The sequence below is a fragment of the Furipterus horrens genome, unplaced genomic scaffold, assembly GCF_987537825.1.
Source record: "Furipterus horrens unplaced genomic scaffold, mFurHor1.1.pri manual_scaffold_3, whole genome shotgun sequence".
Classification (NCBI taxonomy): Eukaryota; Metazoa; Chordata; class Mammalia; order Chiroptera; family Furipteridae; genus Furipterus; species Furipterus horrens.
The window spans coordinates 184,428,508-184,450,229 of record NW_028327173.1 but is presented as its reverse complement, the minus strand read 5'-3'; the positions used below and the strand labels follow the sequence as shown (position 1 = coordinate 184,450,229).

The 21,722-nt window shown below is 36.7% G+C and overlaps 1 protein-coding gene and 1 pseudogene across 8 annotated transcripts in view; one reads left to right on the top strand and one right to left on the bottom strand.

Annotated features, from left to right (window-relative positions):
* The window catches only part of GPHN (gephyrin), a 414,033-nt gene that overhangs the window by 356,055 nt on the left and 36,256 nt on the right, over positions 1-21,722 (bottom strand). The gene's annotated exons all lie outside the window — the stretch shown is intronic.
* Positions 10,419-10,761, top strand: LOC150016935 (cyclin-dependent kinases regulatory subunit 1 pseudogene; annotated as a pseudogene).

The following is a 21,722-nucleotide window of genomic DNA, read 5'->3' as shown; positions in this document are numbered from 1 at the left end:
CTGAGCCTAAGCCCCTCTTTGTTAAAAAGGGAGAATGTCTGTTCAAGAGGTGCCAAGAGCTTATGTTTATAAATATGATGATTATTTAGAATTGTTGCATTCTTAGAACTGAAAAGTCTCATGATATCACCTATTATTTTAACTTACTCATTCAAAGATGTGAATGCTAAGGACCAAAGGCAATAAGTGATTGGCCTGATATTCAGATTTGTTTTTAGTGACACTGAGATTTCTTAGTTCTCAGCCTAACAGCTTTAGGAAGGCAGATATCAAATTAATGGCTTCAGGCAAACAATCCTGTTGATATTTTGTAATATTTAGGGCCAGAAGGACAATAGATTCGGGAAGGGAGGAGGGAAGGGTCACAGACATTGAGATATATTGCATATCAGCAGCCGTCCGTCTCGAGAGACGATGGTGTAGCTTCTTAAGAGTCTATCTGCACCGCCGAGAATGGCTGTGCAGTCCGACTCGGGAGTGACACGGTATCTGTCTCCTCCCGTGTTGAATCGACATCTTGCGATGACGCTGGAGTGTCCTCTCCAGTGAAGCTGAAGCTACAGAGCCTGGGCAGGGTGATATGGAGGGTCTGCTGTTGCCCATGCAGCAGACCCCCCCCCTCTCTTCGCAGCTGAAGGATCCAAGGGAAAGACGGAGTCAATACAGCTTGGCTTCAGATGCGCCGCAGGAGTTGCCGGTGTTGACTACAACGTCAAACCGCCTTAGGGACTCCGGCTCCGGATTTTCTGTCGGGGTTTACTCCCTTAGCCTTTCCCCTGAAGAGGTATGCCGCAAGGCAGCGGAGGTTTTTTGGAATCAGAGTTTTCCTTCTCTGATGTGCCCTGACTGGAAGATCGAACCAGCGACACTTAGCTCGCAGGCCGACGCTCAATCCACTGAGCCAAACCAGCCAGGGTTGACATTGAGATAACTTGCTCAAAAATGCTCCACAAGAGGAAGAAGAAATCTCAAGCTGGATAAGATACCAAGCCAGAATTCCATTCACATTGCAAAGACTCTCCCAGGTTAAAGGGTAGAGAGGCAAAGGACAATTTGAGGGAGGTGGCTATGTCCATGCCTCAGTGAGGATTATCTAAACTGCCTGGAATCTCAAACATTTGTTGACTCCACAGGTTTCCTCCCAACTCCCAACTCTGAATCCTGAACTGACTGAAGTACATGTTCAAGACTGCAAGAAGAATGACAATAAAAATACAAAATACAAGTAAGCCTTTAACTGAAAATTTTGTCTCTAAACCCCTGACTTAATAATATTTTTCTAGCCCATAGAAAAAAATATTTTTGAGGACTAAAGTAGAATTAGCTTCTCATAAGATAAGCTTAAAAAAGGAACTGGCAAAATTACTATGAAAAATAGTTATTTTGTTTGCAAATTATATAATTTAACTTATAATGGGGCAGTGGCATAGGGCTATTATAAGAAATCTAGAATGTATCAAAAACTGGCGAGATTCAGGGCCACTTCTGGGATATGGAGTACCAGAATTTGGGAATCAACCGCACCATAAGGATTCTCTCTGCTTCTCTGTAAGTAGATCTCATTCTCTCCAAATAAACATAGGTTATATATCTATATGGTGTGGTAACTGGAAGAGTGGGCATGACCTTTGGTAGGCTGGACCTCCTGTCCACCCCTGGATATATTACTATAGCCAGGGGGGTGAGACATTATTAGTGGTTATATTTGAGTTAACTCCCCAGCCTAATAATCAAGGGTAGAATATTATGATTGGTATAGTCCCATCAAAAACATAATGGTATGTGTTGGGGAAGAAGTGTGGTCTGTTAATAGAAATTAGAGAACTATGCTGGACAGAAAAAAATACTACCTACCATAGTTTAATTCAATTTCACAATGATAGTGACAGTTTTCCCTTTCAGTTGTGCATAATCAATTCCCAAAGATACAAATAGATTTATTGGTGAAGGGGAAACAGATCTGGTTAGTTCTTGAGAAGGAACACTTTCATTAGAAGTATCAATAGAAGTGTTTAAACATAGGCCACCATTCAGTATTAATAAATTAAAAAGATGTATACATGCATATGCATATATATAATGTACTATTTCACATACTGGAAATGATTTAAATTTAGATACAATATACAGCACTACATATTTTCTTCAACATGCCTTTTTTTATTCTTGTAATAGGTATTTCCTGTAATATCTTTCCAAGGCCAAATGTAACCATATGTTTATAAATATGCTGTAAATTTATATAGTGATGGGCTATCAAGATAATTTCACAATTCACTGAATTATCCCACTGAACTGAAAAGACAAGAATTCAATTCATTATTAAAAACACTTTGACTTAGGAAACAGAAAAGATATGCTCATGTAATGGGGAATATAAAAGTAGAAAAGCATAGAATGATGGATGGATAAAGTGATATATTCTATCAGTAGTTCAAATAGGCTTTTAATAGTATTCAATCTGTTTAATGTACTAGAAAGAGAATGTATTTAAAGTTCATATTCCATTTGTTTCCAACTAAGGAATTTTTAGAACCAAAGCACCTATTTACTCATAGCCTTTCCTTAAAATTTCTTGAGACTGAATAACAAATTAGAATTTTTAAAAAAATTAGAAATAAAAATAACTGAGTAAACATATTTTTCCCTTGGAAATAATATAGATGTTATATCATGTTGGTTGGTGACTCAATAGATGGCACTGCTCCAATTAAATAAAAATGGACCTAAAAATCTGGCTTGAAATGTCACAAGAAACATGGCATATAAATTTAACCAAGAACACTAATGGTTTTTTATCAAAAATATAAAACAATATCCTGAATATCTGCATAAATTGATGCATTGATCCAATCAAATCTTTAATATGGTAATTATTTATAAAATATTTATGTATTTTTTACTGCAGCTTAACTAGATTTCTATAAATTTTGTTTGTAAGTATTAATGAATAATCTAAAAACACTTTTACTAAAAAATAAATTGGTTCTCTTTCCCCTAATTAAAATGTGAAATAACAGCACTATTTCTTTTAACAGTGCCCTGTTAAAAATAAGAAAATATTAGAGAATAATGTTTCAAAATACTAACTAGGCTGTCATTATCCAGTTTTAAATGTATAGTCATAAATATTTTCTTTAACATCAGTCAATGCACTCTTCATTACTGACTGGTATAGTTGCCTAACTGCCTGTGAGTTAGCTGCCTTAAATTAGGCTCATTATTGACAAGGAGTATATCTTACACATTTTTATAGATTCCAAAGTGCCATAAACATACTCAGGGTGACCCTCAGAAAACACCTACTTAACAAAGGTAGAAAATAAAGTTAACCACTAAACATACTACTATATTCTTCAACAAAACATATTAACTTATTTCGTCGGCAGCCGTCCGTCTCGAGAGACGATGGTGTAGCTTCTTAAGAGTCTATCTGCACCGCCGAGAATGACTGTGCAGTCCGACTCGGGAGTGACACGGTATCTGTCTCCTCCCATGTTGAATCGACATCTTGCGATGACGCTGGAGTGTCCTCTCCAGTGAAGCTGAAGCTACAGAGCCTGGGCAGGGTGATATGGAGGGTCTGCTGTTGCCCATGCAGCAGACCCCCCCTCTCTTCGCAGCTGAAGGGTCCAAGGGAAAGACGGAGTCAATACAGCTTGGCTTCAGGTGCGCCGCAGGAGTTGCCGGTGTTGACTACAACGTCAAACCGCCTTAGGGACTCCGGCTCCGGATTTTCTGTCGGGGTTTACTCCCTTAGCCTTTCCCCTGAAGAGGTATGCCGCAAGGCAGCGGAGGTTTTTTGGAGTCAGAGTTTTTCTTCTCTGATGTGCCCTGACTGGAAGATCGAACCAGCGACACTTAGCTCGCAGGCCGACGCTCAATCCACTGAGTCAAACCAGCCAGGGGTTGGTATCACAAATCCAAAGCACCTAAGGTCAGCCAAAGAAAAAAAGGTCAGCCTTTTTCTCATGGTCTTTCTCATTGACGGTTCAGAGCAACATCTTCCACAGCTGTTTCAGAAATGACGCAGAAACATTAACTTATTTACTGAATCAGATATACATCAGTGAAGAAAAGCAACAAAAGTGAAACCAATAAAACCTATTATACAGACTGATAATTTAACCTGGAGACTTTATATTTAAATTCGGAAGTGATGAGTTTTTTATTTCCACAATCATGTAAAGGAAATAATCCACATAACTTAAACTAGGTTGTATTAGAGGCCCTAAAATATCTGAGTCACTACCTTTATTTAGTCAGTCATGCAACAGGTATTTTCTGAGAACCCTATAGGGTACTATATTATATGATTTCACAGGCCAAGGGCTGAACAAATCCGTAGGGATTTTTAACAGGAATCAAGGCAAACCTAGTAGTTTTATCCACTCTACATCCCACCTCTTTCTTTCTCTCTCACACACATTCTTGCTCCATATCTGAACAGAATGGTCACGCCCCTATAAGACTCCAGATGAAATATTAAGTACCCTTACCTATTTATCCGTTAGGGCTCAGCATTAGTCACCCTTCCAGAGCAAGTACTGCCAAAGGCTATATCACCATCCCAAGTCCCTGAGGCTGCTAAAGCAAATGTAAAGATCAGATACCACGTAAGGGCTCTAATGCTGCTATGAACTATCAGTTAAGTTTTCCTTTAACCAGTAGGCTCAATTTCCAGGATTCTGCTTTAGTACCTGCTTCCCTGTTTTTTTTTTTTTTTACCAGTTCTTTGTCTGGGGATCTATAGCCACATCCCAGAACTCTGCCAAATGGCAAAATTTGGCTCCAAGATAGTAATTACATCCCTTCATGATGATTACCTATACAGTATTGAATTTCCTAATCTGCTCTACCTGATTGGCACCAGTTCCATCTGAACACTTAGTGCCAACAACACTGTTTTAAAGACAATCTAGCCTACCACACCTTTTGGTTATTCTTACTTATTCAGTTCAATTTCCAAAATCAGCATTAAACTTGATCTGTGCTACAAAGTTCCAAAGAGGTTAGGCCTCAAGTCCCAGGCTCCTCAATAACTGTCAACAGCCCAGTGTCACCAAGAGAAACCTTGCCCCCAAGTGTGATACCATCAGCTTTATTCTACAAAATATTTAGGTTTATAAACAGTATTAAGCCTCTAAAATTTGGAGTATCTCTAGTTTAGAAAACAAATCAACAAACAAAAATTAACTGATTACCTGCTAGTGCTAGGCCTAATTAAAGATCTTACAGATGAAGAAGGAAAAACACCTTCACTCAAGGAGCTCAGTCTGGTGGGGCTAAATGTCTTCCACTAAGTTAACAGTAAGGATAGTTTGGGAATGCACACAACCTAGACTGCAAAAAAGTAGACAATAATTTACCAGCTGCCTACTCTGTGCTACAGACAGTCCATACAAGTTTTTAGCATATTTATTCTTTCATAAAACTGCCTAGCTGTCTTCTAACATCAGCTACAGCATAAAGAAAATACCCGAGATAAGAATTTTTGTCTTTCATATGCCTACCTATTTGATTAAGTGGAAATATCTCTTCAATGAGAGCTATTAAATACTTGAACAGATTACAGTGAACTGATGAAATCTCTTGCTTCAGAGATTTTTTAAAGTAGACCATAAGATACTCAAATGTCAAGAAAGCTTTAAGTTAAAGGTTCTTTAAGGCTAGGTGATGAATTAATTGAATTCCCAACACGTAAAAGTTTAAGGAAGGGGGATGGAGGGGGACTTTTAAGACAAGATGAATCTTTGGAACTGAAACACTGATGATATAAAGAAAATTAAAGATTTTAAAGTAAGTAGATAAAAAGTCAAAAGAAGAATATTCTTTCTGCTTTTGTTTTTCTCTTTTATTGTTTCTATTTTTCCTGAAAGTCTTGAAAGAATTTTTTGAATCTGATACTATCATTTATTTTCATATTTTCTGTACAGTAGTCCCTCTCTATATCGTGGTTCACTTATCGCGGCCTCACTGTATCGTGGGATTTTTAAAAATATTGTATTTAATTATTTATCACGGATTTTTCGCTATATCGCAGGATTTTGCAGTACTGCATACGTATGTTGTTAAAGTTACGTAGGTTTAAGAGTGTAGAATATGTTTAAGAACATAAGTAGTATTTATAAAAGTGTGGAAAAGGTTAATAAGGGAGTGGGAAAGGTTAATAAGGGACTGGGGATGGTTTATAAGTGTGTGGGAAGGGTTTATAAAGCCGTAAAATATATATAAATACTAAAATAAATGTAAGGTTCCTACTTTGCAGATTTTCGCCTATTGCGGGTGTGTGTGTGTGTGTCTAGAACGTATTACCCGCGATAAGTGAGGGAATACTGTATTCCCTTAATTATTTTAAATCTCATATTATTTATGTAGCAGTGTGGTAAAATGACAAAAAATTAAAAATGAAAAAACATAACTTTATATCTATTAATTCACAAATAAAGGCAGAATATTTTCAGTTCAAATGTTACTTGTGTTTTGTTTTTTTATGTCATATCTTTTGCTACTGCTTCTCTTGATTTTTAATAACTTTGAATAGGATATTAATAAACATTAACATTTTACAATATCATCAGTTTACATTAACTAGTTTAATCCTAACAATCACAAAGGTTCAACAAGTCTTTTATCAAATCATATAAAACTAAACCAAGACTCAAAATGGTTACTCATCTATGCAAAGATCAAAACGTGAAAAGAGAAGGAGTTGGAGTGAATAATCTCTAAAGCCTTTATGAGTCCTAACATTTTATGACTATACTGTTTCAAGCTTTGCCTCTCAGCACTAGAAATGGTATATCAATTGAAGTACATGCTGTTTTTCTTACGTTGGAAAGATTCACTTTGTGGCATTTGATTTAAATAAATTTGTATCTCAACCAAGAGAGCTAACTTTTGGCAACTAATATAACCAATCAGAAACTAGTACAAAATCATTGCCTTCCCCTTTGATTCTTATTTCCAATGGTCATATACTTCAGAGGAACTAAGCCTAATTCTCTCTAAATAAACACTAATAAATTATAGGTAAGAACATGGCACATCTGCAACAGTAATGCAAACTTTACTTTATACCTTGAAACATAAGACACATTCTTAACTGTGAAATTGTTATCACATTGGTCATAATATTATTTAACAATTCACCTCAGACTACAGAGTTTAAGTCAAAGTCTTATCTTAATCAGAACAATATAATTTTAACTGTAAAAATATGAAACACTCTCTTATCCCAATCATTTTTCTTTTATCAAATGAAGGAAAGAAAATAAATTATTAAGTCCTCTTATTCACATCTTGAGAATGTAGACAAAATTATTCTCTGTTTTTAAAATATTTTAGCCCTACAGTTATAGTATTTTTTAAATTGTATTAATTGATTTTAAGGGAGAGAGAAGAAAGGGGGAAGAGAGAGAGAGAGAGAGAGAGAGAGAGAGAGAGAGAGAGAGAGAGAGAGAGAGACATCGATTGGTTGTTGTTCTTGTTTATGCATTCATTGTATGTGCTCTGACCAGAGAAGGAACCTGTAACCTTGTCATATAGGGATGATGCTCTCCCCAACAGAACTACCCGTCCAGGGCTAGTGCTACAGTTTTATATAAATTAAGAACTAATACTTTTATTTTATTCATGGTCAGTGATAAACTATTCATTTCCTATGACCTATAAATTTTTATTAAAATAAACTTTATATTGATTTAAGAGCATCAATAATTTTAACTATAATTTTTTTAAAGAATATCAATTTACATTGTATAGTACTCATGTAATTTAGCATATTTACCATATAAGCTACTAAATTAATTTCCAAAATTACCTTTATGGTAGGTTTACCATCTTAATTTTCTTCATAAGGAAACTGAGTCTGGATGAAGATAAATCATTTGTCTGAAGGCATTGAATTCTAAAGTTATATTTAAGTTCCTAGTACCAATTCTAATGCTTATCCTACCCTACCACAACAATCAGATAAATATATGACACTATTATAAAAATAATCAACCCCCAAAGGGGTTTAAGACTCCTTGTACTGCCATGTAACCAAAATGGGATTAAAAAATCCTAACCTTTATTCCTAGGCATGATATAAAAAGTTACTGTACCCATTCCTGCAACATGGCTTATAATTTTTCCCTGAGAGAAAAAAAATTAATTCTCCATGTCTTCTAGTCAAGATGGAGGCATGGGTAGACACGTGTTGCTTCCTTGTGCAACCACAGAAAAATTAAATCAGATCCCAAAACTAATAACACCCAAAACTGTCAGAAGATTGAGCTGAATGGAAGTCCAACAACCAAGGATTTAAAGAAGACACCTTCATCCAGATGGGCAGGAGGGGCAGAGGCGTGGAGATGGGCGGAAGGGCAGAGAGGTGGCATGGTGAGGAAAGGTGGCAGCGGCTGAGGAATGGACAGAAGGAGAAATACCTTGGGAGTTAGCAGCCTCAGCCCCAGGCCAGATCACAAAGTTCAGGGTTTCAGCACTGGGAAGATAGACTCCCATTACCTCTGGTTGTATAAACCAGTGGGGGTTGGGGCAGCGGAAGAGATTGCTGGATTTTCATCATTTAAAGGGCCAACATAGTCCTACATGCACGCAAACCCAGACACTCCAGGATTCACCATAGGGCAGAAGCTGAAAGGGCGCCAGTCACACTCAGGAAGGGGGTGAAGTGACTGGAAATGGGTTGAGAGCTGGGTGAACTGCCAGAAGCCAGGCAGTGGCACTGTCCCCTCTCAGAGACCTCACCACATAGCCACAAGAGGTCAAGCAGGTTGCCCCATCCTGGAAATTACCTAAGGCTCCACCCCACACAATTTACAGGTGTATTTGCTACACAGGCCATGCTACTAAGTCAGGGAGTAAAAGCAGTTCTACCTAATACACAGAAACAAACACAGGGAGGCTGCTAATCTGAGGAGGCAAAGAAATATGGCCCAAATGAAATAACAGAACAAAACCCTAGAAAAAGAACTAAGTGAAATGGAGATAGCCAACCTATCAGATGCAGAGTTCAAAACACTGGTTGTCAGGATGTTCAAAGAAATCCTTGAGTATGAGGGGGAAAAAAAGGAAAAATGAAGGTTATAGTCAGGGAAATAAAGAACAACCCACAGGAAACTAAGAGAGAAGGGAATGAAGCCAGAATTCAAACAAAAAATTTGGAACATAAGGAAGAAATAAACATTCCACCAGAACAAAAAGAAGAAACAAGAATTCAAAAAAGCATGGAGAGGCTAAGGAACCTTGGGGATATCTCCAAACATGCCAACGTCTGAACCATAGGGATGCCAGAAGAAGAGGAAGAGCGAGAAATTGAAAACTTATTTGAAAAAATAATGAAACAAAACTTCCCTAATTTGGAGAAGGAAAGAGACATACAAATCCAGAAGCACGGAGAGTCTCAAATAAGCTAGAACCAAAGAGGACCACAGCAAGTGTGGGCAACCACTCCTCATGGTTTAAGGAATTGTAGACCCAGCCTGAGCATGACAAGCTGCCAGTGTCCTGGCTGCACTTGTCTCTAAGTCTCAACATAAGCCTGTGTATGGAACATAACTGTCAACCACTCAGAGGGTTGCCAATGGGAATTAGATCAAAGAGCGCTTATTAAGCTCATTGTGCTTTAGAACTTGCTCTGCTTTCCTTATCAGCAATGTAGTGTAAGCTATCTTCAGCAGGGAGTATACAGAACCCTGCACCTGGTCCGAATGTTTCACAGACCTTGACTCTAATCAGTCAGTGTGACTCTCGAATTAGTGTATGTTATCTGTTACTGTCAAATGCCTGAATACAATAGACGATTTATGAATTTTAACCTTGTATCTCTCGTATGTATCCTCCTCAATAAAAGACATGAGGGATGAAGGTTTGGCTGCTGGTCTCCACTAGAGAGGCGGTCACCTTCCTTTCCCCAAACATAACAAAGTGTCCTGCGTAAAAGTTTGTTCCGCCGTGGTCATGAAGCCTCTGCTGGACAGAGCAACTTCCAACTGAGCCTAGGGTGTGTGTGGCACCACTGCCACAAGCAAGACACATCATAATTAAAATGCTAAAAGTTAAAAATAAATACAGAATCTTAAAAGCAGCAAGAGAAAAGCAGAGAGTTACCTACAAAGGAGTTCCTATGAGACTGTCAGCTGATTTCTCACCAGAAACTTTGCAGGCAAGAAGGGACTTGCAAGAAGTATTCAAAATGATGAAAATTAAGGACCTACAACCAAGATTACTCTATCCAGCAAAGCTATCATTTAGAATGGAAGGGCAGATAAAATGCTTCCCGGACAAGGTAAAGCTAAAGGAGTTCATCACCCTAAGCCATTATTACAGGAAATGTTAAAGGGACTTATTTAAGAAAAAGAAGACCAAAACCATGAACATCAAAAAGGCAACAAATTCGAGTTGTTTGGAGGTTGGAGGCCCGGCGCTGTCGGTTCTCAAGAGGAGCGATCATGTCGCATAAACAAATTTACTCTTCGGACAAATATGACGATGAGGAGTTCGAGTACCGGCATGTCATGTTGCCCAAGGACATAGCCAAGCTGGTCCCTAAAACTCATCTGATGTCTGAATCTGAATGGAGGAATCTTGGTGTTCAGCAGAGTCAGGGATGGGTCCATTATATGATCCATGAACCAGAGCCTCACATCTTGCTGTTCCGGCGGCCACTGCCCAAGAAGCCAAAGAAATGAAGCTGGGGAACCACCTTTTAGCCTCACATTTTACACAGCTGTCTTCACTTGCTAACATCTTTCTGATAACATTATGTTGCCTTCTTGTTTCTCACTTTCATATTTAAAGGATGTTTAAAATACACTGTTTGATGTGCTGGTGACTGCTTTGCTTCTTGAGCCAAACCAAGAGCACCATGACCCAGCCAGAGGAGTGCTCTTTGGGCTGCAACCTCTGCTGAGTATGACCCCAGAAACCATGGTGAGCTCTGTATGCAGCAGAACACACTTGGCAGATGGAGAAAGCATCTGAGAATAAGACCATGGCTGTTACAGGGATTGTGTGAACATGCTGTTTGTTTTTTGTTTTTTTCCCCTGCCAGGTGTTGTATGTATGGTGATTTACGTTTCAATGTATTGGAAACTTTCCATTTTATTCAAGAAATCTGTTTCATGTTTAAAGCCTTGATTAAAGAGGGAGTTTTTTATTAAAAAAAAAAAAAAGGCAACAAATTCACAACTATCAATAATTGCATCTAAAACAAACAAACAAACAAACAAAGCAAACCAGTACAGGAACAGAATCATAGGTATGGGGATAATTTGGAGGGTTATCAGCTGGGAGGGAGAAGGGGGAGAAAGGGGTAAATGGTGCAGGGACTAAGAAGCATAATTGGTAGGAACAAAATAGACAGTAGGATGTTAAGACTAATATAGGAAATGGAGAAGCCAGGGAACTTATACTCATGACCCATGGACATGAATTTAGGTGGGGGATTGCTGGAGGGAAGTGAGGTACCAGGCAGAGGGGGACAAAGGGGGAAAAACTGAGATAACTATAATAACATAATCAATAAAATATACTTAAAAAAGAGGAATAACTTTTCCAAATTTCCTGTTTAAATATTTCTATTGCCCTTATTCATGCTTGATATGTTTGTCCCAATAAATAAATTAAAGATAAACCCATCCCCTAGTTTTCCAAACAAGGCAAAAATAGTTGTTACTAAACCCCAAAATTTCTGCCATAAAGTAAGTAATATGAAAGGTCAGAACACATCTCCCTTTTGCTGGAGCAGTCATTTGCTAGTATCTAGATGCCTGGACACAGACTACAGGCAAAACACTTCAATTGGCCCAACTAGAATTATTGAGGTAATAAGGCTAGCTCTGAGTACAAAGAATTTCCAGACAATTGAGGAGTACCACCTTCAAGTGGAAGCAAGAAAAGTACAAGTGTTGTTTGAATTCCATTGGATAGGCAAGAAATACATGGTGTGAGAAATTCTTTTCAAGGAGTAGGTTTGTTTCCTAGCCTACTGAAATTTTCATCCTATTATAATCAAAAGAAACAAGTACATCTAGTCCAGAAAAATGTAGTTCCAGCATCCCTAAAATTTTCAGTCCCCAAAACAAGTATGTTTCAGCTTTAACCCTCAAAATAAAAGAAGTTAGGAGGTCAAAAAATAATACAGTAATCCAAACATAACTTGGAATAAAGTTGCTAATTATCAAATGGTGTAAACGCAGCACTGAAAACAACTGCTTCACAGGTTTTACAAATTGAAATTCTGATGGATTATGAATAAAGCAGATTAAAATTTCACTTTTAATTAAGTAAACTGGAGTAAAGAAAGAAACAGTGAAACTTCTAGCCTTATATCCTAATTCATATTTTTTTCTAGTTCTTTTCTTGGGACATTAAAATATTTATCTTTTCCCCAAAGTCATCTACGGAACTGAGCTCATCTTCATCTCTGTTTTCACCTGTCAGACATTCTAGAACTTAACTGTTTCATCTTCACTTTTTAAATCAATCAATTTCAGTTGTGTGTGTGTGTGTGTGTGTAAACTTAGCTATGAAAGACCTTATTCTAGTAGAATTTATATTTCAAGTGCACTTTTTATACCATTTGCTTATTTGTTGTTTTGTTTTTTGCTCTATACAATAGTCATTTTTTCCCAATAAACTCTGATCTCACTTTGGTCCCTTTCTTATTTCCTTCTATCAAATAATTTCTTTTCTTTTCTTTCCTCTTCTTTTCTCCTCTCTTCTTTTTATCCTCAACCAAGGATGTTTATTCATTGCTTTTAGAAAGAGAGTGGGGTTGGGGGTAGGGAGAGAAACATCAATGTGAGAAACTTTGACTGTTTGCCTCTCACGGGCTTCCAGATTAGGAACTAAGCCCACAACCCTCCAGTGTATGAAACCACACTCCAACCAACTGATCCATACAAGCCTGGGCCTTTTCTTTTTAAGTTCTCTCTGGTGGACACACTCTAAGTTGCCCTTCTAAGCAATTGCTTCTCTCTATAAATCCCTCATGACATGGTTCCATTTGCTAACATGCATAACTTCCTAAATACATCAGGAATTATGAAATAGTATAATTCTACTTTCACATAGTAAAAAAAAAAAAAAAAAAAAAGCAAAAAGTTTAAAACAAAGATGATATAACAATTTGGAGAATTTGTAATTAATTTGTAAATTTAATGCTTAATTAAAATCTATACAAAGAGCTAAATTATCCTTATTATGCAACTTTTCCCTCATTGACATTTTTAATAATAAAATATAAAAAATGTATCTTTTAGATGGCTTCTGGTTCAAGATGGTGGCACAGGAAGACCCTGAACTCATCTCCACACATGAATACATCAAATTTATACCTATAGACAGCATAATTTTTTCTGTGGAACAACCAAGGGCTGACTGAACAGCTTCTGTACAACAAATGAGAGAGAGACCACATAGAAACAGGTAGAAGAGACAAAGACATGGTGGTATCATGGGAACCCATTCCTCAATGTACCTCCCTGCAGTAGGAAGAGGTCACTGAACTCACTTGCCCTGGTCACAGCAAAGGAATAGTGGTTTAAAGGGCACCTAAACTATAAGGGAAGGAAATCTATTTACTAAGTCTAGAGCATCTGTGAAATGGAAGGGGATCTGTGGAATCTCTCTCTGGCACTAAAGGCAGCAGAGAGCACCATTTGCTGTGCTCCCCCTCCACCTTGATCTCACGGGCAGGTGATCTGGGTGCTCTAGTCAGATGGCCAAGACCATCCCAGTGTACCCAGGCTTCAGACCCACGCCAGCTCCGTGGCTTGTTCCCAGGACTCCTTGCTGCTGGTGCCCTCTCTAACTACAGCTCCAGACCCTGGTAGAGCTTACCCCTGGATCTCTCCACAGCCTGTTCAGTTCATCTTTCAACCAGCCTACCATGGCAGCCCTGGTGCAGCTAGCCTCTCAATTTCCCCACAGTTTCACAGGTGAGTTCTACCAAGCATTAAAAAATAATAATAATACCGATCCTTCTCAAACTATTCCAAAAAATTGAAGAGGGGAAGCTTCCAAACTCATTCTATGAGGCTAGCATTACCTGATATCAAAACCAAAGACACTACAAAAATTAAAAAAAAAAAAATTACAGGCTAATATCACTGATGAACATAGATGCAAAAATCCTCAACTAAATATTAGCAAACCAAGTTCAGCAATACATTTTAAAAAATCATACACCATGATGAAGTGGAATTTATTCCAGGGATGTAAGGATGGTTCAATATTTGCAAATCAATCAATGTGATATACCACATAAACAAAATAAAACATAAAATCATATAATCATCTCAATAAATACAGAAAAACCACCTGACAAAATTCAACATCCATTTATGATAAAAAAAATTCTCCAAAAGTAGGTGTAGAAAAAAACGTACCTCAACATAATAAAGGCCTTATATAACAAACCCTCAGCTAACATCATACTCAATGGTGAAAAGCTGAAAGCTTTTTCTCTCAGATTAGGAACAAGACAAGAATGCTCACTCTCACCACTCTTACTGAATACAGTATTAGAAGTCCTAGCCATAGTAATCAGAGAAGAAAATGAAATAAAATGTATCCAAGTTGAAAAGGAATAAACAAAACTGTTATTATTTGCAGATGACACACACACACACACACACACACACACACACACAAATATATGTATATATCCCTAAAGAGTCTACCAAAAATACTACTAGAACTAATAAATAAATTTAGTAAAGTTTCAGGAAACAAAATACATCGCGTTTCTATATGCAAATCACAATCGGAAAGAAAAATTAAAAAATCCCATTTATAATTACATCAAAAAGAATAAAATAACTAGAAATGCATTTTATATGTGATGGGGGCTAGGAAGGTATAAGGGGGGATAAATGGTAATGGAAAAAATACAATAAAAAAGAAAAAATATTTAAAAAAAAATTTAACCAAGAAGGTAAAAGACCTGTACTCTGAAAACTTCAAGACACAAATGAAAGAAATTGAAGACTAGCCAAATAAAGGGAAGACTATACCATGTTATAGACTGGAAGAATTAATATCATTTAAATTTCCATGCTATCCAAAGCAATCCAAAGGCACTCTTCACAGAACAAAAACAAACAATCATAAAATTTACATGGAACCACAAAAGACCCACAACAATCTTGAGAAAGAAGAACAAACTTGTAGGTGTCACACTCCCTAATTTTGAACTATACTACAAAGCTATAGTAATCAAAGCAGTATGGCACTGAAACAAAAACAAACACATAGATCAAGGAAACAGAATATGGAGACTAGAAATAAACTTACACTTATATGGCAAATAAATCTATGACGACGCAAGAATATACAATGAAAAAATGACAGTGGTGTTTGGAAAACTGGATACATGCAAAAAACATGAAACTAGACAACTTTCTTACATCATATACAAAAATAAACTCAAAATGAATCAAAGACTTAAACGTAAGACCTGAAACCATAAAACTGATACAAGAATATATAGGCAGTGAACTCTTTGACATCAGTCTTAGCAGTATTTTTTTTAGCTATGTCTTCTCAGGCAAAAGCAACAAAAGCAAAAACAAACAAATGAGATTACATCAAGCAAAAGTTTTTACATAGCAAAGGAAATCATCATTAAAGCAAAAAGAAAGCCTATTAAATAGAAATATCTGCAAATGATATATAAGATGGTGTTGATATCCAAAATATATAAAGAACTAATACAAATCAATGTCAAAATTCAAATAATCCAATTAAAAAAACAGGCAGAGGATGTAAATAGACATCTCTCTAAAGAAGACATACAGATGTCCAACAGACACATGAAAATTGCTCAACATCACTAATGATCACGGAAATTGAAATCAAAACTGCAATGATATATCACCTCACACCTCTCAGAATGTCTTTTATTAAAAAGACAAGTGTTTGCAATGATGTAGAGAAAAAAGGATCACACATGCACTGTTAGTGGTAAACTTGTGCAGCCATTATGAAAAACAATATTCCTCAAATAATTAAAAACAGAAGTACCATATGACCCAGCAATTTCACTTCTGAGTATTTATCTGAAGAAAACAAAAACAGTAATTCAAAAAGATAAATGTACCCCTATGTTCACTGAAGCATTATTTACAGTAGCCAAGATATGAAAGTCACTTAGGTGTCCTTTGATAGATGAATACCTAAAAAAATGTGTTATCATATATACTGAAATATTATTCAGCCATAAAAAGAATGAAATCTTGCCATTTGGAACAACGTGGATAGACATAAAGAGTATTATGTTAAGTGAAATAAGTTGGACTGAGAAAGACAAATACTGTATGACTGCAATTCTACGTGTAATCTAAAAAACAAAACACACAAACAAAATGAAAACAAACAAACTTTGGATATAGAGAATAAACTGATGTTTATCATAGGGTAGGAGGTCAGGGGTGGGTGGAAGAGGGTAAAGGAATTAAGAAGTACAAACTTCCAATTATAAAATAAATCAAAGGGATATAATGTAGAGCACAGGAAATATATCAATAATATCAAAATAATTACATATGGTGACAGATGGTTACTAGACTTACTGTAGTGATCACTTTATAAGGTATATAAAATGTTAAATCACTATGCTGTACACCTGAAACTAATATAATATTGTATTTCAACTATCATCACAAATAAATTAAAAAAAAATATGTCTTTTTGTTTCTTCACAATAACTCATTCAAAACTGTTTGCTGGTTTTCCAGTGACAAGTATCATGCTAGTCACTGAGAAAATATTATCTGAGAAAATAGCCTTCTACTGATAACCCATCTACATACTGTTAAAAGTTAAACTGTCAAAAAATATATACATCCTACTTCAGAGAGGAAAATATATAAATATTACAGAGATGAGGCAATTTATCATTTAAGTAGTTTCTTGCTTTTATTAAAAAACAAGTTTGAAGATGATCTTTATTATATCACTACAAAAATGCAAAGTTTTCCAAACATTAACATTGAAAAAAAAAAACATATTTAAATACTAAAGATCTAAACCACAGGAACCTTCAACTTAACTTAGCAGTCTGCAAACTATGACTTCACTAACTGGTCAAGTCTTCTTATAAAGTTCTACTGGAACACAGCCACACCAATTTGTTCATGTATTGTCTGCAGCTTCTTCATAGCTATGATGGCAGAACTGAGTAGTAGTGAGAATCCATATGGTTCACAAGTCTAATTTACTAGGTGCCCTGTAAGCAAAACAATGCCAACCTCTGATGTAACTGATTGGGATCTACTGTCTATATCAAAATCAAATTATAAATGAAAAAATAATTAAATTTTTAAGAAACTAAAGAAGTCCAACAATCTTAGATAAAAGGTTAAAAAATCACAATGGTATTTTTAAACTATTTAATTAATATATGCCTATGCTACTTAATTACTAGGATTTATTTCACTAGGAAGTTGCTGAACCTGTCTAGAGATTTTTCATCTATGAAATAATAATAATTATTATTAGTTACTATAAATTATTGTAATAAAATGATCTTTATAAAGATTAAACAAGGATTAAATAAGATGTAAAGAGTTTAACAAGGTAACAAGCACAGAATTTACTGAATAGAAAAAGAATTAGTAACAGAACTCACATTTCTAGACATGTCAGAATAACTGATATCTGTCAGCATAACTGGTACTTGATCAGCCCTTTCACCACATACAACTATAACACTGAAAAACATATATAGAACGATACCTGTTTTCAGACACAGAACAAGAGGCAGCCCAGGACTAAGATCCATAAAAAAAGGAAAACAGCAGCCCAGGTTTTCTGCCCAGAGGCATATTCCAAAATACCCTGCAGGAAGGTAGAGGCCAAGCAGCACAATGGCCTTAATGAACTAAGGAGGTAGAAATAAGAGTTTAGAGATGTCTTGTGGATGGGATTGGCAGGGCAATTTACAGAAAAGTAGGTAACTTGACAGGGAAGTAGCTCTAGAACCTGCAAAAATCCCTAATGCTTTGGTAACTTCTAAACTATGCATGCACAGAAGGAGATTCTATGAAATCTGGCAAACTATATAGTACTAGAAAGCTTGAGCTAAACTATATCTCAGAGATCACAGTGCTGCACACAACACAGAAGTCCTGACCAGCCAGAGTAGAGCAAACTCACTGAACACTCCAGGCATTCAAATGAGTCTCCAGAAAGGATACTACTTAGTACAGTTACTCTATACCTGCCTAACAAAGCCTCAAAATGACCCCACAGACAAAGAACCATCCAGGATACCCATACTATAGAATAAAAATGACTAGTAATTCAAAGGAGCAGGAAAATGTGACTCATAAGAATTTTAAAAACTGACAATAAATACCGAAGGGAGCATACAAGAATTTTAAATCAGTTATTATAAAAATGTTTAAGACATAAAGGAAAGAAAGACAATGATTTAGTGGATGGACAATAGCAGCATACTAATGAAAGTATTTTTTAAAAAACAAAAGGATTTCCAGTTTAAGATCAAAGATGTAAGGAACTAGAAGGAGTATCACTCCCACCAATAAACACAAAAAGAAAAAAGAACCTGGAAAACTCCAAATTAATGACTTTTCCGAAGTTCATCAGAGAATTAAGGCCATAGGTCAAACAACTAAGGTGAAATCTGAAGCCAGGCACCTAGTGGGTGAAACAGGACCTGAGCTTTTCCTAACCTGGGACAGATGCCACTGACTATATAAGTTTATATAAGCCACCAAGGAGATTAAACTAGAAATTATAAATGAACTGTTAAAGGCTGACTGTGAGTATTAAGAGAGCATGAAACTCTAAGGGCTGCAAACACACAGGGCTTGCACACTGTGATACTGTGATTTATAATAATAAATATGTATTTGTTCTTCCTCCCTCTTCTTGGCAGAGCTACTAAAATCTTTGGAATTTCCTAAGTGGTAAGAGGTATTTAGGTGTCTTTGTTATTCTAATGAGCCCTTTCAACCATACCTGGTTTTATGAGGTGATATTTAGAAAGTCTCTAGATAACCTAAGGATGAGGACTAGTTGCCACGTAAACCAACCCAAGTGATTAGAGGGTTGAAACTTTCAGTCCCACCTCCCCTCCCCTCCAGGTAAAATGGACCTCTGAAGTTCAAAGTACCACTCCACTTGGAAATTGTCTATTGTCACCAAAGAGAAGGACTCTCATCTTATAGTCCAGTAATTTACCTAACTATGAAGAATGTAATCAAAGAAGTGCACAACATTTAGCCATAGAGTCATCAGCAAAAGGAATATACAATACATTTACAATAAAAAAAAAATCACACAATTAAATGCTTTATACCATGCTTGCAGCGATAAACTGCTTTTTTATGAATGGGCACGATTCTTGCCATACAATACACATTCTTCCTGTGGTAATTTACTTCAAGTCCATTCTATATTAACCAAAATCTGACATACACACTACCCTTCTCTTCTTCATCCCCATTTTATATATGACCCAGCCAACAAAAAACCTAACTAGAAATAGCAAATTTTACTTTTTATACATCACTGTGCTATCAAAATTGAGGAAAAGATTTAATGATATACATGAGAAGGAATACTGCTTTCTAATACTGATAAAAAATTCTTGGCTTACAATCATACTAACACTTGTAAAGATGTAATTAATAATTATCAATCTAGATTTAATTGTTAAATGCTAAACATATCACAAAATACCACTTATTTGTTTGTATCTTGTACCAGGAAGAACTGCAAATATAAGGGCATTTTTAAAATGTGATGAGAGAACATAAGTCAAACATAAAATCTTTAAAAAATGAAAAACAAGGGCAAAGCCAAAAAAGATCCACAAATAAAGCTAAAAATGTACCATTTGTGTAAACCCATTTGTTTGTTTTAATAGATGAGGTCTGTCTGGAAAAAGTCCAGCCATTGTTAATATAATGAGAATGGTTTGTGTGACATGGATGTAACCTGGCAGCCACGGAGAGTGGACTGGAATGCAAATATGTGAACGATAACTTCACTGCACTCACTAGTCAGTGGGGGACGTAGATGCAGTTGAGTGAGCATGTGTGCTGTGTAGCCATCACATTCAAAATGACAGTGAGTAGAGCAATGAATCTGCACCAAAGTCTGTTTTAAGCTTGAATATTTCTCTGTGGAAACTATTCGGATGAATCAGAAGGCTTTTGGGGATAATGCAATGAGTGCAGCACAAATAAACATGTGGTACAAATACTTCAAAGATGGTCGAGAATCTGTTGAAAGTGATCCATGCTCTGGAAGACCTGGAACAAGTAGAACACCTGAGAATGTTGAACACATACGAGCTGCAATCAACAAAGTTCAGTGACTGACAGAGAGAGAACTAGAAGCTAATCTGGAGATTCCAAAAACTGCTGTGTCCAAGATTTTGACGCAGGATCTTGGCATGAAATGTGATGTGGCAAAATTCATTCCGCAGCTTCAGCTACCAGAGCAGAAGGAACATCGTGTTGCAGCTGTTAATGACTTGATTCAAACCACTACCAATGAACCACACTTCCTCAAGAAGGTCATATCCAGAGATGAATCCTTTGTCTATAGCCATGATCTGGAAACAGCCTGGTTATTCACACATGAAGAAGGTGTGGCAAAGTTGCAGCAAGATCAAGACCATGTTAACTGTGTTTTTTGACTGGGAAGGTGTTGTCCATCATGAGTACACCCCTCTAGGCCAAATAATTAATAAGAAGTACTACCTCAATGCTCTTTGTTGAGTGAGAGATGCAATACAATGGAAATGGTCACAGCTACAGGCCACTGGTGATTGGCACCTTCATCACAACAACGTGCCCACCCATGCATCATGTCTCATGCAGAGTTTTTTGGCAAAACATCAAATCACCCAGGTGACTCAGCCCCTTGAAGCCCAGTTTTGGCGCCCTGAGACTTCTTGCTTGTCCCAAAACTAAAATCACCTTTGAAAGGGAATAGATTTCAGACAGTGGATGAAGTTCAGGAAAATATGACAGGCAGCTGATGGCGAATCCAACATAGGATTTTGCAGAGTGTTCTGAACAGTGGAAGAGATGCTGGGAGAACTGTGTGAGGTCCCAAGGTGCCTACTTTGAAGGTGACTGAGGAGTCATTGTTTCTAGTATCTTGTATCTTTTTCAATAAATGTCTTTATTTTTCATATTACGTGGTTGAATACTTCCTGGACAGATCATACACACACACACACACACACACACACACACACACACACGTATAAATATCTGTATTACTAACCTACAGTCCAGAAATAAAATAAAAATATAGTGTTGATCAGAGCCAAAGCTATAGACCTATAGAACTCCTGTGTACAGAAGAAAGCAATAGTAGATAATCAGTCAGTCCCTGTAGGCTAGTAGTGCTCTAACTTACACTTCAAACCACTATCACACTATCACAAAGAATGTTGGGGGTAAAAAATAAAACTATTGTCAAACCACTACTGAATTGCAGAGAAGGAGCCCCAAAACATGCAAAGATATTCCCTGAAGTTGTTGACTTCTTAACTCCACATGTACAGGGGAAAAAAAAAACTTTAAGGATGTTAGCAGAGCCCAACTGGTGTGGCTCAGTGGGTTGGGTGTCATACTGCAAACTCAAAGGTCACCAGTTCTATTCCCAGTCAGGGCACATGCCTGGGTTGATGGCCAGGTCCCAGGATAGGGACATGCAAGAGGCTA